Below are 24,986 nucleotides of genomic sequence, written 5' to 3' on the forward strand. Positions count from 1 at the left end.
CAAAGCTTCTAAATTTCCTGATTTTTGACGTCACCGATCAAAAGAAGCGAGGAGGCGAGAGGCGGGAAAATCAAACGCCAAAAATAAAAAGGCGCGCACGCGCGCGGGAAAATGTTGTTTCGCGATGCGGTTTTTTTTTTGCGTGTCTATGACTGCAACTTGCATCGTTTTAGACAATAAAAATAAATACGACCTTTGGGGTGTCAGTGCCCCTTAAAGCTCAAATAAACGCCGTATGGATTGCCTATGCAATGTCTGGTACGTTCCCTTTATTTATTTTATTAGTAGTAAACGTTACAAGTCGAGCTAGCGCAGGTACCCTGCCCCCTCCGCGGTAGTGCGTTAGCTACGCAATCAAGCTCACGACGTCTCTATCGGCCTTCGTGGTGGTCATGCACGGTGTCGAAAGCTTTCAATAGTTCACGCCACTATCCTAGTGGGTAGAAAAGCTGACATTTCAGTCGATCAGGGGCGGGTTCTGACGTTCTACAGGCAGAGATTAACAAGCCAGCGAGCTTGGGCTGTGGCACCCGGAATAATAAACAAACTCTTACCCGAACTAAATCACCGGTGCAAAGCCCGTTAAAATTACGAGTCAATTCTTTTCGCGGCGGATTCAAGTGACGGACGTAAACATAAAGTTTCTCCGTTGATTTGTCGAAAGCTGAATACAGCGCTAAGACTACAGCGCCTTGGATGCCTCACCAGCGACAGGTGCCATTTTGTTTTGAAAGTCACTGACGTCACGTCAGCGTCGCGTTGCGATTGGTCGCCGCTTTGCGGTTCGTGAACGCGGTCGGGAGAGATCGGTCCCGAAGCGGTTGGGAAAAACGCGCTCCAACCGCTCGATCCTAGCCGCTTTGCGGTTGAGAACGCGCAGATCCGCTTCGCGAACGCGGATCCGCTTCCAGTGTGAACGCGCCATAAACGTACCAATATATGGCCAGGGGGACATAGTATAGGGAGATAGTCGCACTTATCAGTCGGCTAGTTAAGTAAAATTTTTAACTTTTTAATTAGTGTAAATAGACATAAAGTTCCAATTAGAAACTTGCTGAGCATCATCGAAAACCACTAAATCAACTCTTTTGAAAAAAATTTGATTTAGTGGTTTTGCCGGGAATGCCGTAAAATGCTGAGTCAGCATTTTACGGGGTTCTGTAGAAACGCTACATTTGAACGAGTCTCTAGATTGCGGTTTCTTACTGGAGCGCATCTACGCGGCGGCAGTCGTCCTCCCCAGTGGCTGAGACGCGCAACAAACATGCGCCCTACTTCCCTCCATTCTACGAGGGAGGCGAGGAGGTGGCTTCGCGCCGCGACCACTGGGGAGCAGAATCGCGGGCGCAAAGATGCGCTCCAATAAGAAGCCGAAATCTACAAACGCCTCCAAATAGAGCGCTTTTACAGAACGCCTTAAAATTCTGCTCCGGCGTTATATCCTTCTAAAAAGAGTTTATTTTGGGGTTTTCGGTGATGCTCAGCACGTTTGTAATTGAAACTATCTGTCTATTTACACTAATAAAAAAGTTAATTAAGAAATTTATTTAATTAACCGACTAATAGTGGCAACTATCTCGCTATGCTGTGTCCCCCCGGCGGTATAACTCACCTGCACAAACCGCATCAGTGCAGCTTCTACGGATTTTTTTAAACAAATCTGAAAGAATAATAAAACACCCTGTATATTAGTATCATTTTATTGAGTTTCCAATGATTAAGTATGTCTTCTCCGATAATTATTTGATTAATCACATGCCGTAACTTAAATTTGCTTGTTTTTCCTAGTGTCTTTATCAGTTGCATGGGTAAGTCGTCTGGCCCTGTCACTGTACTTGCTGGAACCTTACCTAGTGCCTTGTTGCATACTTTTGTTGTCGTCTGCCTTATTACGTAATTCTGCTCCCCATCTAGATCACGGCTGTCAGTGCTATCCGCTGTCCCCCTCTGCTCAAGCTGGGATAAAGCCTCTACGATTGTCTGACCTAATATATTCATGTGCCTCTTTAACCTCTAATCTTCTCCCCTTCTGTGTGGTAGTTAAGCGTTGAAAACTTGGTGGTGACCGTCTGGATCACCTCCCCCGGCGCCCCTCCGATTTCTACCTTTTTTTTTTCTTTATTCATTGTGATTGCCTTCTCGCGCAGCGGATAGCGAGTCTGGAGAAAGAGAGGCGGATTGAGGCAGCGAGGTGTACGAGATTGTAGAGGATGATGGAGATGCAAGATAAAGGACCGACAGGGACCGAGGAAGCAGAGGTGGAGGGCGCAGCGCCCGAGACGAAGGGAGAAAGCGTGGTGCCAACTTCAGCCGGCCAACAACAAGCCCGGGACAACATGATATCACCAGTGCGCAAGGAGGGCAACGCGATATCGCCAGGGTGCCAGGGGAGAGCTTGCCGGCAGCGAGAGGGAAAGTGACAGGGAAAGGAAGGCAGAAGATAGACAGGAGCACTAGGCGGAGTCGATTAACAACGAAGAGCAGAGACCAGCCGGAGTCCACCAAGGGGGAGGGGTCATAAGAGAAATCATTGTGGCAGCAGATGGGAATATAATAAGATTTGCAGCGGCGCTGGTCCGGGAAGTTGGGGTGAAGGGCAGTGTTGAGTTTCACTATCAAAGGGGAGCGACTGTGGACCAGGCTCACGAGGCCATCCTGGTATGAGGGGCAGGCCCGAAAGATCCCTAAGAAATATGTGCTCCACTTGGGCCTCAACGAGGTCTTGCAGGTCAAAGTGAAGGACCTGATAGCCAAGTTGGAAGAAACATGGAAAGGAAGGGGGCCGAGCTTATCATCTGCTCGATACCGGAGGTGTCTAGCCGGGGCAAGGAGATGCAACCAAAAGTAATGCACGGATACGGGCGATGTGTCTAAGGATCATGGCGCGTTTACTGGACATGGAGCCGGTACTAAATTCCAGGTGCTTCACAAAGGAGGGCACGCTGTACTCAAATGAAGGAGTGCAGCGAGTGACTAAGAAGATTGCGAGGATGAAAGCCCCTCTTTTAGGGCAGCAGATCCACTTAAAAACACCTCAGAATGCCAACGAGGGAAGGAGACTACCCGGCCTAGACGCCCTATGGGATTGAGCAGCTAGTAAAGAGTCGGCGCAACGAGTACCCCCAGCGAAGTATCGGCCGCAGGCAGAAGCCGGGTGTGAGGAGGAACGATCAATGGAGGACGAGAGGGAGAGGGGGGCCCCCCAACGAATAGTGAAAGAAAGAAACACGGGGGGGGGGGAGAGGGGGGCAACGGGTCTGAAAGCAAAATTACGAAATAGAAGAGCAAAGAAAAGGCAGAGAGAAGTAAGGATTGCTTTTCTAAACATGCAAGAAGCAGAAGAGCGGGAAAGTGGATAGAGGCTTTCCAGATACTTCAAGCGTACAGCATTGGCGTCCTTGGAGTGGCAGAGACACATCTTAGAGATAAAGAAAACCCAGTTAAAAATGTCCATTGGGTTTAATTGGTTTCTGACAATTGGAACCAATGGGGAAGACTGTGATTTTGGACTCATTGAAAAATCCCAATTGGTTCCAATTGTCAAGACCCAATTGAGCATTGCCAATTGGAACCAATTAGGCACGACCAATTGGGAAAACCGTTTGTCATAACTGGACAATGAAACTCTAGTAGATGATTTTTGACATTTTTATTGTAATTAAGAGATTCATTCATTCGACCTCCTCTTGCTTGGCCGTCGGCCTGTTGTTCAGGCGTTGCCCTCTGGTTCGGTAGTTTCCTCCTGGTCCAGCTTCTCCTCTGCAGCTTCCCTAGGAGCACCAATATAGATTAAATTATTACATGACCTATATAAGTCTTCATATTTAGCTTGCAATAAAAAACAATGACGTTTTCCCTTCATAAAACATGACTGTTTTTTAATTAGAAATCAAGTCTTCGATGCTGCAGCAAAGCCACCAGCCAAAGCCACCCGACAAGGCTTTGCAGGCGGCATTTCGGACTGGTCAGAAATATGGATCCACTAAAATTCTACTTTGCTCGAAGGAGAGCATTCGGCAATATATGCAGTACATCCATAACCGATAGGCAAATTCTGGTAGAAGATAATTACGAGCATGTATTTTTACGTTGCAAAGAAAAAAGAACTGTGACCATGTTGACTAAGTCCGATTCCATACTTACAATACTCAACGACTAGGTGTCAGGGCGTTTAATATGCTGTAACTATACACATACTGCATGGTTGCAGCGTTTATAGCATAGTTACACATACTGCATTACAGAGGTTTGAGAGACACATTTCTGGGTGTTCTTTATTTTCATAAAGTTCTCCAGCAAAATTTTTAGCTCCAGCTCTGAAGTGGCATTCAGTTTTACAAAAAAAACAAGTTTCCAAAGTACTGCGTCTTTTCGAGAAAAGAGAATAGTGTTTTTCTCACCGCAAAAGTGAACTATACATATCGTTGCGCGCTCAAACTTTGCCAGATACGTAACCCTAGCCTTTGGTGCAACGTGGGAAATTTTTGGCATGTTGCAACTCTAAATCTGTGGCAAGTCAGTGCTTTCAGGAATCTATAGTAGATTTAAAAAATGCTTAAAACTTTTTTTTTTCGCACTAGCACTTGATTAAATTGCGTCAACTTTCGTGCCCTATCGCGACTTTCGAACTGACAGCTCGAAAAATTCTCTTCTGTAAAGTTTCATCCGTGCAGTCTCCTACCCTGTACTGACCTTATATAAAGGTAAAGGTGTCTCGGCATATTTATTACTACGAATTTGCCAATTTGCAATGCACTCAGTTTTTTCATTGATAATTCCGGAAGCAGGCTTATTTCCCTTCTCCTATGGACCCACAATCTACCTGCAACCATCAAAGATACATTTGAGACGTTCTTTTCCCCTGTCTTTTTTCTTCGACTCCGTTTCCTTGCTTTTACCACAGTCTCGGGTTTTCTACATTATGATCAACATCTACCAGCTCGCCTGCGCACTAACAGTTTTTTCATTGATAATTCCGGAAGCAGGCTTATTTCCCTTCTCCTATGGACCCACAAGCTACCCGCAACCATCAAAGATACTTCTTCAAGCCTTCACAGTGCTGGACAACCTGGGACGCCGTCTAGCCGAGCTGGAGGCAGAAGTCGCCTTCTTCGGCATTTGCTTGAGGAAACGCTACATCGATCCGGTCCGGTTCAAGCATCTTTCATCTACGGGGTTTGGTTGGAGCGCCAAAAAGAAGATAATCAAGGTCTACAGAGAAGGAACAAGCACAAGAATAGAGGAGCTCCGCAAGGCCTGTGATCGCATCTGGACACTCCTCAGAGGCAAGGATTACAGGCACCACCAGGACTATCTACGCTGGAACTCGGGGAAAAAATGAACTTTTTGAGAGGCTGTGGTACGTGAAGCGACGAATTGTATTAGACAGTTTTAAGAGTATGAAGACCAGAGAAAGAAGAAGTGAAAGTACACCAGGTTCGGGGTACGTGACGGACAGATCTAAAAGTAGCAATGTTAATCCTTGTAATGTGGGCATCTCAGACAGAGCGGAGCAGATGTTAAGCAAAGGCCCAAAGTTTTGCTTGAATGTTAAACCTTCGAGGTTGGATGTTTTTTCCTTGATTCAGGACATTTCGAAAGTGATAAATTTTGACGAGAGTAGGATTTGTAGATCAGGCAGTTGATAGAATGGAATCTCTTCTAGATAAGTCTTATCCAACAGAACGAAGGAATTTCCGAGGCGTGGTTTCAGTTATAAGAGAATTAGAAATGGGTTCGCTTAAACTGCTACCGACAGATAAATCCGGCAAGTTTGCTATCCTTCCGTCAACAATGTTCGAAAGAAAACCGTCTGAAGCTTTAAGTTCTCTTTTCGTTGAATGGAGGGGAAATATTGGCAAACTGAAAAAAAGTGTAACGGTTTTAAAGGAAGATGGGTTAGACGCAGTGGCAAAAAAGGTTACGAACCAAGCAGGAATGACGTTAAGTGTAAAGTTTTTACTAAAAGATCACGAAGTAGATGCCCTTTCGTATAGTGGTGAACGAGAATGGAACGTGGCAGCACACCATCTCGCGATTTCTTCAACAAGGGTTGAATTTAGTGAAGCTTGAAAAAAAGTCTGGCTCTTAAGAATTCGAATGAATTGATCAGTATCCTGGAAGGAGTTCATGGGAAGAGATGTTCGGTAGTCTCCATGGACATAAAGGACTTATATTATTCGCTAGAGAAGGCACGTCTAATGCAGAGAGCAGGGTTTCTAGCAACCGGGAAAACCGGGAAATGTCAGGGATATTTTATGCACCGGGAAAAATCATGGAATTGTCAGGGAATCTGGCATAAATCGAGCCAAGTCAGGGAAAATTACAGATTGACATTTAAAAAGGGGAGGTTACGAACCTGTACACCAGGCAACGCTAGCTTTCGCCCGATACCAAGGGTGGACTCACTACTATTGATCCATCCAAGGTGATGGTCTACGTTGTTGATCTGGCTGATCGTGCCGTCCGTGCTTTAGTTTTGGGGGCACGTGACACGTCTTTTTTTCCTGGCTCGTGCTTTCTTTACACCCGTTTTTGTTGCTTTGTGCCATGTTTACGGAACTGGAGCTTCTCGATGTCTGCGATCAGAGTGCTCGTTGAACCCGGGCAACTGAGCCGTTTGAACCCAAGCCTAGCGCTTTCGCAGCGCTAGAGGCCTAGCGTTTCGTTGGGGGAAATATCGACGTCCGACTGTGCGTCCGTGGTCGCTCCAAAAACTTCGTGAGTGAGCATGTCCACGACAAAGAAGTGCTCATTTAATCCAGACTGGATGAACCCAAACGTTTCTGGACATATAAGTTGGATCCAACCCGTGAAAGGTGATCCTCACAGCGCGCTATGTACAGTCTGCCGGAAGAGCTTTTCTCTGAGCAACATGGGGAAGACAGCGGTTTCGAGCCAAGCTTCGAGCCAAGCTTCGAGCAAGAAGCACCTCGGTGCTATGAAGTTGCTTCCAAACTCAACCCAAGCATGTCTCCCGTCGTTCTTCACAAGACCAGCAAACGTTTCGGCCGCTACTACTAGCGGCGCCGCGTGTGCTTCCGTGAAACAAGCAGCTACCGCGCCACCTCCGAACGTTTCGGCCGCTACTAGCGACGCCGCGTGTGCTTCCGTGAAACAAGCAGCTACCGCGCCACCTCCGAACGTGTCGGTGGGTGGTTTTTTTTTTAAGACGAATGTGACTAGGGCAGAGATCATTTGGTGCATGAGCTCGATAATGACTCGTGGATCATTTCGCTCTACAGCGGCATCTGCCGCGCTTTTCCCGTTGATGTTCCCGGGGTGTGAAGTTGCTTCAAAAATGCAGCCAGGGAAAGACAAGGTGGGGTACACCATTTGCCACGGAATTGCTCCCTACTTTCGAAGGCAGCTGCTCTCAAGCCTCAGCAGTGTGCCGTACGCGGTTGTTGCGTTTGACGAGTGCTTGAACAAGGTCGCCCAAAAGCAACAGATGGACGTACTAGTCAGGTACTGGGATGGCTGTGTGAAAACTCGGTACCTAACTTCGTGTTTCCTGGGGCACTCATGTGCAGAAGACCTGGCTTCTGCTCTCCGCAGCGCTACTCAAGAAATGAGCCAAACAAAGATTTTGCAAGTTTCGATGGATGGGCCCAATGTCAATTTGAAGTAGCTTAGGTCTCTGAAAAAAGAACTAAGATCATCAGATGACAGTCACCATTGATTGATTGATTGATTGGGGTTTAATGGCGCAGCAGCGACCAAGGCATAATGCGCCAACAACTAGGACTATTGCTGAATCAAGGTTGAAGAGAAGAAAAAGCTATAGTAGCTTGTAATTTAATAAAACAAGGATTATGAAAGTACAAGCGCATAAGATGTGGCAAGGATTATGAAAGTACAAGCGCATAAGATGTGGCAATGAATATGATGTACTATTAAAATTATAGCTGCTCCAGGAATCTTATATCCTTAAGAAAGTTGAAAACACACTTGTGTGGAATCAACGGTAAAAGTTGATTAAAAGGGCGAGATGTAATGGTGTATGCTCTTGGTAAACCTCAGCAAAGTGTCTGTGGCGTTCTTAGTCACACAGAGGGCATACAAGTAAAATGTGCAGGATGCTTAATGATATGTGAACGTGTTCACACTCTGGAGCATCCTCCCCTCGCAAAAGGTGCCCATGGGTAAGACGTGTATGACCAATTCGGAGTCGACATAATACCACCTCATAAAATCGCTCACGATGACGTGCACTCTCCCATTCTTGAATTAAAGGTTTTACGGCATGCAACTTATTGTTCACCTCTTGGTTCCACTCCTCTTGCCACTTGAATTTTGTAGATTTTTTCAGGGCATGTTTATAATCTTTGTAGGGTATCTTGTGCAGATCCACTTGTCGATCCTTAGCAGTGCTCGCTGCACGGTCAGCATCCTCATTCCCAGGAATTCCTACATGGGAAGGTACCCAGCATAATGTTATTTGTTTCTTCCTTTTTGATGCTGAAAGTAACCGGTTCCTTGCTTCTAGAACAAGCGGATTTTGAACATCCCCCATTGTGTCCAGAGCCCGTAAAGCACTAAGTGAGTCAGTGTAAACAATTGACTTACGGATCTTCTTTTTAAGGGGGGACACTGGCTAGAGGTTAAACTTTTTAAGTACTCCAGTGATCGGAATGAAATTTGCAGGGGAGATTTAGCTTCAGATGTAGGTGTACTGTGCAAACTTTCAGCTCTCTAGGACAAATTCACATACCTGCATAAGATAATGTGTCACTTTTTATTAAGAAATCTATGATATGCAAATGAAGCTATTAAGCATAATTTTGACTGCTTGAATATAAAGTGGGGGATATGGGACCTTGGGCTATCTAGTTTTAATAACTTAAATGTAAATATTTCAGGAAGAATTATTATTTCAAACTATGAGATGCATAATTTGTCTTCTGTCAATTTTTGAAAACTTAGTTTTTTATCACTGAGGACTTCAACCTAAAACAAAATAAAGTAGATAGCCCGATTCCTGAGTAAATTTCAGTTCAGAAACATCTTGATTGTGGTATCAGAATACTTTCACCTTCGAACAAAAGATTCCTTCGTATGAAATTTGCAGCAAAAAGTGGAACTGAGAAAAATGCATTCAAACATTGAACTCCTTTACTTTGTGACTGCCTCACAATGTGTTGAAAATATTTTATATCAACATAACTATTTGGTGTATGGTTATCAAATTTGGTGTAAGGGTGTATAATTAGTTTCTAAAACTGAAAACCTCAAAATTAAAAACTGAGTTTTTAAAAAAAAAATTAAAATTTAGGCCCATGTCCCCCCTTAAGAATGTGGTCTATGGCAAGGAGCAAGCCGTAAAGCTCTGCGGAAAGAATACAAGCATTATTGTTAATTCTCTGGACACACTTCACGGAAGGCCCTACCACTGAGCAACCTACATAGGAATCACTTTTTCTCCCATCAGTGTAGAAACTTGTGAAGTCTCGGTACTGGTCCTGGAGTTCTAAACATTCTTGTCTCAGAACTTCATTAGGGGTCTCTTTCTTGTTGTATTTTGTTAGTTTCAACTCACAGTGGATGGGCATGAGGTCCCAAGGAACTACGGAGTTCAAGTATTGCACAACTGAGGGTAGCACATCCAGCCCTACGAACTCAGCAGAAGAACGAATTCTCATGGCGAGAGGTGGAACAAATGAAGGCTTGTTTATGAAAGTCTGCTCATAGTGAACGTGTTCTATGCAGTCCAGGGTCGTGTGACCAGGTACAGACCTAATTCGCACAGAGTACATGAAGCCTAATTCAAACCTTCTTTTCTCCAGTGAGGGCTCATTGGCCTCTACATATAGGCTGAGTATTGGAGATGTGCGAAAAGCACCAGTCGAAAGTCGGAGCCCCTGATGATGAATGGGGTCCAGCATCTTGAGAACCGATGCCCGTGCGGAGCCGTACACAATACAGCCATAATCAAGTCGGGACCGTACGACTGAGCGGTAGATGCGCAGTAGACAACACCGATCAGCCCCCTAGGATACGTGCGACAAGACCTTTAGTATATTAAGTGATCTTACACATTTCATTTTGAGGCTCTTAACATGTGGAATGAATGTCATTTTGGAGTCAAATATAAGACCTAAAACTTGTGTTCGTTCTTTACTGCAATAAGGACTTCATACATAGTTAAAGAAGGCACAAGTAAAATTTCGCGGCGACGAGAGAAGCACACACAAACCGTTTTCTCAGGAGAAAACCTAAAACCATTTACATCTGCCCATTTGACCAAATTGTTGATCGCAAGTTGAAGTCGACATTCACAGATGGATGGATTACAAGATGAGACTGAAATTTGTACATCATCAACATAGAGCGAGTACTGAACAAATGGCGGTATAATACGAGAAATTGAATTCATTTTTTCGATAAAAAGTGTGACGCTAAGCACACCGCCTTGTGGGACTCCATTTTCTTGCGAGAATTCTTTAGAAAGAGTTGCCCCAAGCTTCACACGAAAAGTGCGATCCCGGAGGTAACTATGGATGGCACCTAGCATTCTGCCCCGAAGACCAATGTTGAGCAAATCCTGCAATATGCCGTAGCGCCAAGTTGTATCAAATGCCTTTTCCAAGTCAAAAAAGACAGAGAAGCAATGCTGTCTATTTACAAAGGCCTCTCGCACAGCAGTCTCAAAGCGGACCAGATGGTCAACCGTCGATCGAGCTGAGCGAAATCCACACTGGTAACGGTCAAGCAACTCGTTTCTTTCTAAATAAAATATAAGCCTTTTATTTATCATCTTTTCTAGTGTCTTTGAAAAACAACTCGTGAGAGCTATCGGCCTAAAGCTAGATGCACAGGTAGGATCCTTTCCTGGCTTCAGCAGGGGAATAATGATAGCCACCCTCCAAGATGAAGGGAAGCAACCTTCAAGCCAAATGCGGTTGAACAAATATAAAACAAGCTCAAGAGTTGATGGATGGAGGTGCTGAAGCATTTTGCAATGAATGCCGTCTGGCCCAGGAGCCGTCTGTTTGGACGAACGAAGTACCAGCTGTAGTTCAAAAAGTGTAAATAGTGAATTATAGGGCTCCTGCAAGCCACCTGACAAAGGAACTGCCTTTTTCTCTGCCTCTAGCTTCTGTCGCTGAAATGACCGAGTATAATGCTGAGAACTTGAAACAAATTCGAAATGCTCACCAAGGACATTCGCCTGTTCTTCTAGGCTGGCAGGGCATACTCCGTTTTGGTTCAGGAGTGGGGCAGAAAATACCCGGTAAGAGCCTTCAATTTTATGCACACGGTCCCAAACTTCCTTCGAGGACGCACTGCTATTAATTGAGGAAGCATACCCTCTAAAGCTTTGCCGCTTGGCTTGCCGTCGGATATACCTTGCTTGCGCTCTTTTTTTCTTAAAGCCGATCAGGTTAGTTGCTGTGGGATAACGCCTGAGAACACCCCATGCACGATTCTGTTCTTTCTTTGCCTGGCGGCAGTTTTCGTTCCACCACGGCTTTGGCCTTTTTGGAAGATGTGAGGACGTCATGGGAATGGCAAGCATAGCGGCCTGCAAGATGTGCTGAGTAATGTGCTCGGTGACGTCGTCGATGGAAAGATCATCAAGGGATGAACATGCTATAAGTGAGGCTTCTGTAAAGATTGACCAGTCAGCCTTTTCAAGCTTCCAACGAGGGGTACGTGTTGAAAGACCAGCAGAAGGATGGTTAAACTCTAAAATGAGTGGAAAGTGGTCCCTCCCATATGGATTTTGGATGACCTTCCATAAAAGCAGGGGGTACAATGAAGGATGACAAAACGAAAGATCAAAGGAAGTAAAACTAGTAAAACTACAAGTTGCTGAACTAAAATAAGTGGCTTCTTTTGTGTTGAGCAGACACAATCCTTTCAAAAGAAGAAACCGTTCAATGAGTGCCCCTCGAGAATCTCTTCTAGAGCTTCCCCACAAAGGATTGTGTGCATTGAAATCACCTAAAATGATGTAAGGCACCGGAAGTTGCCTAATTAGATTATCTAGCTCCTCGTACTGCAGCTGATACCCCAGGGAGATATACACTGAGCAGACAGTAATCATGCGGTCAAGCAGCAAACGGACAGCCACAGCCTCGAGAGAGGTTTGCAAAGCCACTTCAGTGGACGGGACCATGCGTTGGACAACCACTGCAACACCACCGGAAGCTACAGATGCGTTTAACCTATCTTTTCTGAACACTTTGAAGTGTCTAAGAACATTTGAGTGACTATCTTTAAGGTGCGTCTCCTGCAAACAAAAGGCAGCAGGGTGGTGTTCATTTATTAAAAAGGTGATGTCGTCATAATTGGAAAAAGCCCACGACAGTTCCATTGTAAAAAAACAGACATTATTAATATTAGGCAGTTAGCTTTTTACCAGAAAGTCACAAGCTTTGTGTAATGGTAGCTAGAGTAAAACTAAGCCAGTGACAGGAGGTAAATTTAGTAAAAGTGGAAATGGACATGAATGATGATTTAATGAGTCTGCAAGAAGGCAGCTCCGACCGAACCTTTCGGGAAAAACAATTAAAAATAAAGCCCCAGGCGAGGGAGTCGCCAGTGGTCCTCTGGTTGGTCTATATGGAACTGCCCCCTCCGACCTCCAAGGGCGTCGAGACTTTGGGCCGAGGCCACTGGCGAGGGAGTCGCCGTTACTCCTCTGTCTCGGCTGGTACCAAGGAGTAGGTGGAGCAATGGGAATGAGCAAGATAACTTGGTGATGTAAGGTTAGTGTAGTGACTGAAGATGCAGGATGATATTCCTGTTGAGAGAGCATACCAGCCTTGCAAAGTATAATTGTCACTTCGGTGGTACAATTGGTTTTTTGCTCTTGTGCTTGCCCTTGGGGACCTGCCACTCCATGTCGTCTGGGTCAGACACAGGAGTGGATGGGTCAGCACCCTCCTCCATTGGTTCTGCCTCCTGGGCGGAGGCTGTTCTAGCCGGTTTAGGGAGGCTCTGGGCACGAGGTGGAAAACCCCGGCCCCGACCTCCACCAACCGGAGAAGCAGAGGTACTGGGCGGGCAGTCGCCCAAGCCCACCTGCTCCTGCCCCTTGGGTGTTGGAGCAGTGGCACAAGAATCGTGCCGCACCTTGGATGAGGACGCTCCCTCCGAAGAATTCGGTCGGGAGCGTGGTCCCCTCTCCTTGGAAGGAGACCGCGAAGCACTGACAGGTGCGGACACAGCCGACCCATCTTGGGTAAGAGAAACAGCCTGTGAGCCCTCTACATGAGAGAGGACAGGCTGCTGCCCCGTGGAAGAGGAACAACTCTCGCTGGAGGAGGATGTAGGCCTACCAGCCGAGAGTGAACGCCCACGAAGCTGAAGCTTCAGCTGGGGTGTTGGGGACTGCAGTGGCTTCCTAGCATCCGGGAAGGATGTCTGAGTTGCCACCGCAACCTTCAGTGGTGCAGGTCCCCGCTGCACCACCTGTGCAAAGCCACCCTTGCGCAAAAACGCGAAGCGGCGACACGCCTCTGGGTATGAGAGGTTTTCTTTCATTTTAAGGGTAAGAATTTCCTTCTCATCTTTCCACGTCTTACACGATCTGGAGTAAGCGGGATGGGGTTCTTTGCAATTTACACAGACTGCGTCGTTGGCGCAAGAGTCTGCTGCATGGTCAGTTTTGCCACATTTAGCACATGTCGCTTTGCCGCGGCAGTTCTGTGAGCCATGTCCAAATCTTTGGCAGTTGAAGCATCTTCTGGGGTTTGGAACGTACGGACGAACTCTGCAGTAAAGGTATCCGGCTTTCACGGACTCGGGAAGCGTGGTGGCCTCAAACGTAAGCACAATGTGCCTCGTCTTCAGCTCTTGGCTGTCACGACGCAAGGAGATGCGCCTTGCAGCTACAACCCCCTGGTCAGAGAGGCCCTCCACTACTTCGCTCTCAGACGCGTCCAGAAGGTCGTCCTCCGAGATGACTCCTTGGATGGTGTTCAATGTCTTGTGGGGTGTCACGGTAACCTTGTAGTCCGACACAGAGTTGAGTGCAAGGAGCACAGAACTCTGGTGGCTGGTCTCAATTTTAACAAGTAAATCGCCTGATGCCAGCTTTTTAGCCTTGAAATTCTTCCCAACCACACTCTCTAGGACTTTTGCAACAAGAAATGGTGACATTTTCGAGAGCGGTTTGTCACTTTCAGAGTGGAGTACTAAGAATTTCGGGAATCTAGGTGGAGTAGAATGTGTCTCGTGCGAAATAGAAGCTTCGGTGCGACCCCTTTTCGGGGGCCGATCAAGGAAGGATTTTTTGTGCAGACCCATAGAGATGGGGAAGAAAATTCAGTGCCCGGGTGCACCGCCCACTACGGAGCCCAACAAGGGGGTAGGTAATGTGCCATAACAAGAAAGGCTTGGCTGACACAATCACACTACCAGTGCTGCCTGGGCACTATACCCTAGTGTGGTTGCAGGGACAGGTCCTGTTTCCACTCAAGGTTGACCCTTGCCGCCTAAGGAGATGAAAAAGGAAGGAAGAGAGTGGAGAAGAAAAGAGAAAGAGGTGGGAGAAAAAGTAAAAGAAGGAAGAAGAGGGTAGAAGAGGCGACTGACTGAATCATCCTGGTCGGGCCAAGCCAGGACACCCGTCTACGAGAAGCAGGGGCCGAAGCGGTGTATTGCCTCGCCCGGGGGGCCCCGAAGGGTCCGAACATACCCCGGGCTCAGCTCAACCACCAGGGTCCCCTTTTCCCCGGACACGGGTACGCCACGCACAGCCAGACGTGGGTGGGCGAACCCACATGGCTCGGGGTTCGTAGTGACGCCACTCACCAAGCGCCTACTAAAGTAGGTGCCCCCTGGGTGCGGGTATGGTGGCCCCCGTGGCTGGGGTCCGTGGTGATGCTACTCACCAAGCACCTAGCACACAAGGTGCAGGCGCCCCCTGCGGGGCTCGGGGTCCGTGGAGACGCCACTCTCCAAACACCTGCTTTCACAGGTGCCCCCTGCGGGGAAATACCCGGTAGGAGCCTTCAATTTTATGCACACGGTCCCAAGCTTCCTTCGAGGACGCACTGCTATTAATTGAGGAAGCATACCCTCTAAAACTTTGCTGCTTGGCTCGCTGCCGGATATACCTTGCTTGCGCTCTTTTTTTCTTAAAACCGATCAGGTTATTTGCTGTGGGATAACGCCTGAGAATACTCCATGCATGATTCTGTTCCTTCTTCGCCTGGCGGCAGTCTTCATTCCACCACGGCTTTGGCCTTTTTGGAAGATGTGAGGATGTCATGGGAATGGCAAGCATAGCGGCCTGCAAGATATGCTGAGTAATTAGCTCGGCGACATCGTCGATGGAAAGATCATCAAGAGATGAACATGCCATAAGTGAGGCTTCTGTAAAGATTGACCAGTCAGCCTTTTCAAGCTTCCAACGAGGGGTACGTGTTAAAAGACCATCAGGAGGATGGTTGAACTCTAAAATGAGTGGAAAGTGCCCACTCCCATTTGGATTTGGAATGACCTTCCATAAAAGCAGGGGGTACAATGAAGGATGACAAAACGAAAGATCAATGGAAGTAAAACTACAAGTTGCTGAACTAAAATAAGTGGCTTCTTTTGTGTTGAGCAGACACAATCCTGTCGAAAGAAGAAACCGTTCAACGAGTGCCCCTCGAGAATCTCTTCTAGAGCTTCCCCACAAGGGATTGTGTGCATTGAAATCACCTAAAATGATGTAAGGCACCAGAAGCTGACTAATTAGATTATCTAGCTCCTCGTACTGCAGCCGATATCCAGGGGAGATGTACACCGAGCAGACGGTAATCACGCGGTCAAGCAGCAAACGGACAGCCACAGCCTCGAGAAAGGTTTGCAAAGCCACTTCAGTGGACGGGACCATGCGTTGGACAACCACTGCAACACCACCGGAAGCTACAGATGCGTTTAACCTATCTTTTCTGAACACTTTGAAGTGTCTAAGAACATTTGAGTGACTTTCTTTAAGGTGCGTCTCCAGCAAACAAAAGGCAGCAGGGTGGTGTTCATTTATTAAAAAGGGGATGTCGTTATAATTGGGAAAAAGCCCACGACAGTTCCATTGTAAAAAAACAGACATGATTAATGTTAGGCAGTTAGTTTTTTACCAGAAAGTCACAAGCTTCATGTAATGGTAGCTAGAGTAAAACTAAGCCAGTGACAGGAAGTAAATTTAGTAAAAGTGGAAATGGACATGAAAAATGATTTAATGAGTCTGCAAGAAGGCAGCTCCGACCGAACCTTTGGGGAAAAACAATTAAAAATAAAGCCCCAGGCGAGGGAGTCGCCAGTGGTCCTCTGGTTGGTCTATATGGAACTGTCCCCTCCGACCTCCAAGGGCGTCGAGACTTTGGGCCGAGGCCACTGGCGAGGGAGTCGCCGTTACTCCTCTGTCTCGGCTGGTCCCTAGGAGTAGGTGGAGCAATGGGAATGAGCAAGATAACTTGGTGATGTGAGGTTAGTGTAGTGACTGAAGATGCAGGATGATATTCCTGTTGAGAGAGCATACCAGCCTTGCAAAGTATAATTGTCACTTCGGTGGTACAATTGGTTTTTTGCTCTTGTGCTTGCCCTTGGGGACCTGCCACTCCATGTCGTCTGGGTCAGACGCAGGAGTGGATGCGTCGGCACCCTCCTCCATTGGTTCTGCCTCCTGGGTTGAGGCTCTTTTAGCCGGTTTAGGGAGGCTCTGGGCACGAGGTGGGAAACCCCGGCCCCGACCTCCACCAACCGGAGGAGCAGAGGTACTGGGCAGGCAGTCGCCCAAGCCCACCTGCTCCTGCCCCTTGGGTGCTGGAGCAGTGGCACAAGAATCGTGCCGCTCCTTGGATGAGGACGCTCCCTCCGAATTCGGTCGGGAGCGTGGTCCCCTCTCCTTGGAAGGAGACCGCGAAGCACTGACAGGTGCGGCCACAGCCGACCCATCTTGGGTAGGAGAAACAGCCTGTGAGACCTCTACATGAGAGGGGACAGGCTGCTGCTCCGTGGAAGAGGAACAACTCTCGCTGGAGGAGGATGTAGGTCTACCAGCCGAGAGTGAACGCCCACGAAGCTGAAGCTTCAGCTGGGGTGTTGGGGACTGCAGCGGCTTCCTAGCATCCGGGAAGGATGTCTGAGTTGCCACTGCAACCTTCAGTGGTGCAGGTCCCCGCTGCACCACCTGTGCAAAGCCACCCTTGCGCAAAAGCGCGAAGCGGCGACGCGCCTCTGGGTATGAGAGGTTTTCTTTCACTTTAAGGGTAAAAATTTCCTTCTCATCTTTCCACGTCTTACACGATCTGGAGTAAGCGGGATGGGGTTCTTCGCAATTTACACAGACTGCGTCGTTGGCGCAAGAGTCTGCTGCATGGTCAGTTTTGCCACATTTAGCACATGTCGCTTTGCCGCGGCAGTTCTGTGAGCCATGTCCAAATCTTTGGCAGTTGAAGCATCTTCTGGGGTTTGGAACGTACGGACGAACTCTGCAGTAAAGGTATCCGGCTTTCACGGACTCGGGAAGCGTGGTGGCCTCAAAGGTAAGCACAATGTGCCTCGCCTTCAGCTCTTGGCCGTCACGACGCAAGGAGATGCGCCTTGCAGCTACAACCCCCTGGTCAGAAAGGCCCTCCACTACTTCGCTCTCAGACGCGTTTAGAAGGTCGTCCTCCGAGATGAAGCTTGGATGGTGTTCAATGCCTTGTGGGGTGTCACGGTGACCTTGTAGTCCGACACAGAGTTGAGTGCAAGGAGCACAGAACTCTGGTGGCTGGTCTCAATTTCTACAAGTAAATCGCCGGATGCCAGCTTTTTAGCCTTGAAATTCTTTCCAATCACACTCTCAAGGACTTTTGCAACAAAAAATGGTGACATTTTCGAGAGCGGTTTGTCACTTTCAGAGTGGAGTACCAAGAATTTCGGGAATCTAGGTGGAGTAGAATGTGTCTCGTGCGAGGTAGAAACTTCGGTGCGACCCCTTTTCGGGGGCCGATCAAGGAAGGATTTTTTGCGCAGACCCATAGAGATGGGGGAGAAAATTCAGTGCCCGGGTGCACCGCCCACCACGGAGCCCAACAAGGGGGTAGGTAATGTGCCATAGCAAGAAAGGCTTGGCTGACACAATTACACTACCAGTGCTGCCCGGGCACTATACCCTAGTGTAGTTGCAGGGACAGGTCCTGTTTCCACTCAAGGTTGGCCCTTGCCGCCTAAGGAGATGAAAAAGGAAGGAAGAGAGTGGAGAAGAAAAGAGAAAGAGGTGGGAGAAAAAGTGAAAGAAGGAAGAAGAGGGTAGAAGAGGCGACTGACTGAATCATCCTGGTCGGGCCAAGCCAGGACACCCGTCTACGAGAAGCAGGGGTCGAAGCAGTGTATTGCCTCGCCCGGGGGGCCCCGAAGGGTCCAAACATACCCCGCGGGCTCAGCTCAACCACCAGGGTCCCCTTTTCCTCGGACACGGGTACGCCACGCACAGCCAGACGTGGGTGGGCGAACCCACATGGCTCGGGGTAACACCACCTAGACTAGGAGAAGGCCCCTGCACTCGTTATCCGCCGGCCTCTGACGTCATCACACTTTGCCCTAGCTATCCCGAGCCGCCGGCTTTGGGCGACCCACGACAGATGGCGCTAGCGGTACGTCACCCACCTAGGGAGGCTGTAGTGAGGGTGGGCGCAACTCAAAACCTGGAGAGCGTTTGCAATTTAATGGCGGCGCCAGAGGGAGAGGATTCGAGAAAGGATATGCGCCAGTGTTGCCTGCACGAGAGCAGGCGCCCGCTCTGTTGCAACTCTGTTGCTCCATGCGCCTTTCCTCCTCTCGCCTCTTATTGCAAGCAACGAGCGCCTTGGCGCAGCCTCTCTCGCTTCCTTCTCGCTCCGAGAATCGCAAACGTCGAGCGGAGAAAGCAAAGTTGCCAGACAAGAAGCAACGTCCAAGATGGCGGAATTTACCATTTTTCGCGTTAAAAAAATACTTAACCTATCGCAACAAAACTGGTGGCTATGGAAAAGTAATCATTTATACCTTGTGTAAATTATTCAAGCACCTTAATGGGCTTTTATGACCCGAGTTAGGAAAGAAAACGACCCTTTGCCCCATAGACTCCCAGCAAAATTTAGCAATTAAATGGCGTCCATGTCCCGTGATCGCCGATCTAGCAGTTGCACCCACCCTCACTTGAGCCTCCCTACACCCACCAGCCTCCCCGAGTCCCCTCCCTGGCCACCTCAAAGCGACGGCGTTGCGCCGGCCAACAGCCTGGGTAGCGTTTGGTATTTTGCGGAAGAAACCGTTGCCATTAGACAGTTTATTAATGTGCATGCTTTCTACGCAAGAGCATGGGCCGGTGCTGTGTACCTAACTGTAGAGGAAACTACGACAGCGGGCCAAAAGTTAGGCTGTTTGGGTTTCCGAGCGATCCTGAACGAAGAGCAAAATGGCAGCGTGCTGTGCGACGTGACGACGTCGACGTTGGAAAGCTGAAGGATACACAGGTGAGCCTTATCTCCTTCCTGTTCTCCTGCCTTGTTACTACCTAAATACAGCATGCAATAAAAGTGTGCTGTTCTAAATTTCCAAGCATTCAACTGTCACGACAGTTCTTTTGTGTACACGTGTAAATGTGGGTTCTTGTTAGCGTGTGTAAACGTTCATTGCTTGATATAGTCTGTTTGGGACGGTGGCAATCAGTTCGTCGAGGGACGTTTCATGGACAAATCGTTTCGTCGACACTGCGATGTTTCACCGACAGGTTGTTTCATAGACAAATCGTTTCATCGACAGCTCAAATTGGCATTTTTCTGTAATAAGCTGCATGAGACTGTCGCCGCGAAGCGGCGTGTACCGATCGGTCAGGTGAGTTAACGTATTTGTGATGAGCCGTCGCAGACTGTCGCCGCGAAGCGGCGTGAACGATGGCGGGGAGTGGTGGATTAACGCGCACCCCAATGATACACGCGTGACGAAATGTCCCTACAGCGTGCAATTCGCGTAACGAGTGTCGATGAAACGATCGTGTCGACGAAACGTGTGTCCATGAAACGTGTGTCCACGAAAAGTAGTCCACGAAACGTAATTCCACGAAACGAGTTTCGACGAAATGATAGGGACCCTGTTTGAGAGTGGTTACTGTTGCTATAGGTCTTTGTGTACGCATAGACAAAGGTGGGACCTGGTTTGCTCCTTAATACAATGTGCCGTGGTGGTTCTTATACGCAGGTTTGTGAGCGCCATTTCATGCCTGACCACCTCCGTACGACATCCAAGTACACGGATTCCGACGGACGGACCATCGAGGTCCAGATGAAACTTACGCGGCTTACGCCTGACGCTGTTCCAACTATTTTTCCTGACTGCCCACGCTACCTGTCGGAGGCTCGCCAGTCAAGAGAAGAGCCTGACGCCAAGAGAAAACGCAAAGAAGACGGACAGCTTCAGAAAGCCATCCAGGAGTCGGCGTTGGCCCACGAAAGGGAGGAACAAGAAAACAAAATACATAGCCTCCAGGATGTTACTTCTCGTCTCCACCGATTACGGGAGAAAAAGTTCTGGGCAGCAACGTGTGACAGCTGTGTGATCTTCGCCCACATCAAGACGACAACAGATGCTCCAGAGCTTCTTGTTTCGGTGACAGTGTCGTCCAATTTGTCTGTCCGTGCGTTTTGGAAGGGCGCTCGTCTTACTTCTGACGAACAGCTGGACATTCCGGATGAAATCCACGACTTCCGTGTGTTGGTGCAACTCCTAGAAAATGTGGAAAACCACTGCACTACAACAGAACATCGACCAACGGATAAAGCGAACGCTGTGCTCAAGCTGGTGGCTTCTCTTCTTGATGACATTTCAAGTGGAGAGCTGCTGGAGGATGAAAAAGCAGACACTGTGATGTTCCTTAAGGAGCAGTGTCACCTCCTGCTGAAGAGGAACAATGCTGTAAGGTATTCCCCTGAACTTTTGGTTCTGTGTAGCATTCTGTACACTATTTCGCCCCATGGGTATAGGTTTTTGCGAAGCAGTGGAAAGATTGTGTTGCCTCATCCTGCGACAATCAAGCGTGTTTGTGCCACACATGATGTTAGTTTCTTAAAGGAACAGAATGAGGAAGGTTTCCTGAGATACATGAAAAGAAGGGCAAGCCTGCTGAAACCTCACGAAAGCAATTTGACTCTAATGGTAGACAAAATACACCTGCAACAGTTCTTTCAGTACAAGGGAGGCAGTATAACAGGCGCCGCTAATAACTGCTCTGAACCAGCTAAAACAGCTCATGTCTTTATGGTACAGAGCCTCTTGTCACCATTTAAAGATGTCGCGCATATTCTCCGTTTCAAGAATAACAGCTGAGGGACTACATGACATTGTAAAGAAGGTAATCATGAGCCTTGAAGATGCTAATCTTCATGTTGTTGCAGTCATAACAGACAATAACTCGATCAACCGGAAGGTAATGTCTATGTTTGGAACAGCTCACAACCTGGAAATTGTTTATCCACATCCAGCAAATGTGCAGCAACCTCTTTTTCACATTGTCGACCCTGTGCATTTGCTGAAATGTGTTAGAAATAACTGGCTGAACCAGAAAAATTCTGACAAGTGTTTCTATTACCCTCCTTTTGACGGTAATGACACAGAAAATATAAATATGAAAGGGGCATCGTTCACGTCCTTGAGGAAACTTTATGAGGCTAAACAAGATAATGCTGTAAAAGTTGCCTATGGGCTCACCTACAAAGCATTGAATCCAAGCAACCTGGAACGGCAAAATATGAAGCTAGCCCTAAACAATTTTATTGCCTTCCTCTCATCTGCTCTAAGGATCCAGGGCAGAAGTTTGCAGTTGACACTTTCGGATGAAACAGCCAATTTCATTGACCTAACTGTCAGGTGGTGGAACATTGTTAATGTTCAGACACCCCAAAAGGGACATAGACTGAGAGATGTCTGGCAGGAGCCAGTACAGGGAACCACCTGTGAGCAGCTTCAATACTTGGACAAGTTTGTCAGCTGGCTTGATGCCTGGAAGAGCAGGTATGCACAGACAGGCACACTGACAAAAGAAACTCATTTGGCTCTCAGGCTAACTACCTATGCTTTGATTGAGGTGTCAAGGTACTGCTTGGAAGAGCTCACTTTAGATATGTTCTCCTGGGAAAGTTCCAGACGGACCCTCTTGAGGCTCGTTTCGGAAAGTATCGGCAGCTGTGTGGGTCGCACTATAACGTGTCAATCACAGAGGTGTTTGAGGCTGAAGCGAAGGTCCGTCTTCAAAGCACATTAGTTTTGACAGACATGCCAGAATCATCTAGCGCTTGCAGAACAGAGCCAAATGCCGAAATGCTAATTAGCAAATATAACGTTCAGCTGACTAGCAGCGAACTGCAGAGGCCTCGGCAAGACATGCCGGCACTGGTATACATAGCCGGTTACTGCGCGTATGCAGCTCTAAAACGCCAGCCATGTGATGATTGCCGGGATTTGCTTACAATCGCAAGTAGAGAGCTTGAGCGGAGTGACCACGTGCTAATCGACAACATGAGCAGAGGTGGACTAAAATTTCCCCAGCCGTCTGTAGTGCATGCAGTGCTGTATACAAAGATTGTCTTGGAGCGTGTGACAGGCAAGCAGTGCGAGCATCAATTCTACACAGAAAGTAGCCAAAGGTCGGCCCTTCTAAGTGTGATGATGCATTTGCTCAGTGACAACGAAGACCTTGACGCCTGTGCAACTGGCCACAGTCCAGACTCCATCTTAAAAAACATTCTGAACCCAGCGGTGACCACTTTGCTGAAGAATTATGCAGCTTGTAAGAATGATAGGATCACCAGAGAAAAGCTTAGTGGGAAGCAAAGAAAGCTGCATACCTTGATATGATGGGGATGTTTGCTTTCTTTTTTAGTTCCCATTTTTCTCTAATGTGCAATACCTTTTTTTGTTGTTACTTTGCTTAGGGAACTGCGGCTTGAAATGTGGGTTAACAAAAATGTTAGTTGTGTAAAAGCTGAAACGTTTTGCAACAGAACCAATTTGTCAAATCGCACTTTACTTGCGCACGTGACCGAAAAGCAGTTCGGAAGGTAAAATGGATTTGTTTGAGTTGGAAGCATTTTAACAATCTGTGATCATTGTAAAGAAAAATAAATGAAAATAACTTTGTGCCTTTCTGTCTGTTTCAATATGTCATGTAAATAAAACAAAACAATAGAATTCATCGTGCAATGTCTTCTGAAATGCTGCGGCGATGTATTCTGTAACTATTCCGTTCAACGGAACCTACTTTCCGAGTCGGCGCATGCCGAGCGGCCGGAACGACTCTTGGCAGCCAGCCCGAACGGAGAGCGGACGGGCAGGGTGTGGTGACGTCACGGAGGAGTGCGGAGGCCTTGTCTAGTCTAGGTGGCGTTGCTCGGGGTTCGTAGTGACGCCACTCACCAAGCACCTACTAAAGTAGGTGCCCCCTGCGTGCGGGTATGGTGGCCCACGTGGCTGGGGTCCGTGGTGACGCTACTCACCAAGCACCTAGCACACAAGGTGCAGGCACCCCCTGCGGGGCTCGGCGTCCGTAGAGACGCCACTCTCCAAACACCTGCTTTCACAGGTGCCCCCTGCGGGGGACAGTCACCAGATCCTAGATATTGGAAGTTGCGGGCTTCATGTTATAAATGGTGCTTACAAAGCAGGTCACACCGCAACTCGCTGGGACTTGGCAACTTTCCTTCGCAGCTGTTACAACCTTTTCAAGTCTGTACCTGCTCGTCGTGCCGATTATGTGCTCATGACAGGAAGCAAACAATTCCCAATGAAATTCTGCTCAGTGCGATGGCTGGAAAACAGTAAGGTGATTTCTAGGGCACTGGTGGTCCTTCCTAACTTAGCTAAGTTTGTGGAAGGCTCAACAAAAGCAAAGAAGCGGCCAACATGCTCCAGCTATGACATAGTTGAAAAAGCAGTGGGTGACGAGCTGCTGTCAGCAAAACTAGCCTTCGTATCGTCGATTGCTGGGGAAATGGAGCCATTTCTGGCGGAATTCCAGACCAATAAGCCAATGACTCCTTCCCTGTCAAATGCACTGGATGGTATCCTGAGGTCCCTTTTGGCAAGGACTGTCAAGAAGGAAGTCCTTGACGCTGCTGACGCACCCTCCAAGTTACTAAAAGTTGACTTTGAAAGGACCGAGAGCTGCTTTTGATGTCGGGTTCGCTACCAAGATTGAGCTGCGCAAAAACCCAAAGTAGCGCAGCTGACCATGCTTCTTCAAGAGAAACTGTATGTCATTTGTGAAGGCACGTTCACAGATGATCATTGAGAGGTCACCACTGAAGTATAAACTGACAAGAGGGGCAAGCTGCCCGGATCCTGTAATTGCATTGTCACCTGACGTCGGCCCGAAACGGCTAACCCTTGCCCTTGACGCGCTTTCGGAGAATGGGTGGATGTCTGGTCTAGAGGCAGAGCGTGCCCATCGTTCCTACATCCATGTGTGCAAACTAGGCCCTGCGCAGGCAAGGCTAAGGGGCTTTGACCGCAAGGAGCAAAGGCTCGATACCCTGTGGATTGGGCTGTGTCAAGGTCATGAAGAGCTGCTGTTACTTGTGAAAATCGTCCTTTGCTTGTCGCACGGTAATGCTACAGTTGAGAGAGGTTTCAGCATCAACAAAGAATGCCTTGTGGAAAATCTGAAAGAGGAATCTCTGATAGCACAGAGAGTAGTATATGACGCTATATCTGAAGCTGGCGGGGTTGCCAATGTAGACATTACAGACCGGATGGTGCAGATGGTTCGCGGTGCCTACAGCGTCTTTAAAGAGGAGCTGCAAAGACGGAAAAAGGAGGAGCGCGAAACTTCAGATGCTCAAAAGGAAAAGAAGAGAGTAGCGACCCTTGTCATGGAGCTGCAAGAAAAGAAGCGAAAGTTGCTTCATGATTCCCAGCTTGAGGCTACCCTCCTCCAAGAAAAAATAGACTCCCTTAAGGAATAAACGTCTATTCGGCCTTATTTCAGTTCGTGAAGCAACAATATATTGTTTTGATTTGTAAATTGTCTC

At 47.9% G+C, this 24,986-nt stretch overlaps 1 pseudogene; it reads left to right on the forward strand.

Moving 5' to 3' along the window:
• The first annotated feature begins 19,235 nt into the window (after positions 1-19,235).
• LOC121047893 lies at positions 19,236-22,222 on the forward strand (annotated as a pseudogene).
• The last annotated feature ends 2,764 nt before the right edge of the window (positions 22,223-24,986 follow it).

Source organism: Ixodes scapularis, unplaced genomic scaffold, assembly GCF_016920785.2.
Source record: "Ixodes scapularis isolate PalLabHiFi unplaced genomic scaffold, ASM1692078v2 PGA_scaffold4__175_contigs__length_147842914, whole genome shotgun sequence".
NCBI lineage: Eukaryota > Metazoa > Arthropoda > Arachnida > Ixodida > Ixodidae > Ixodes > Ixodes scapularis.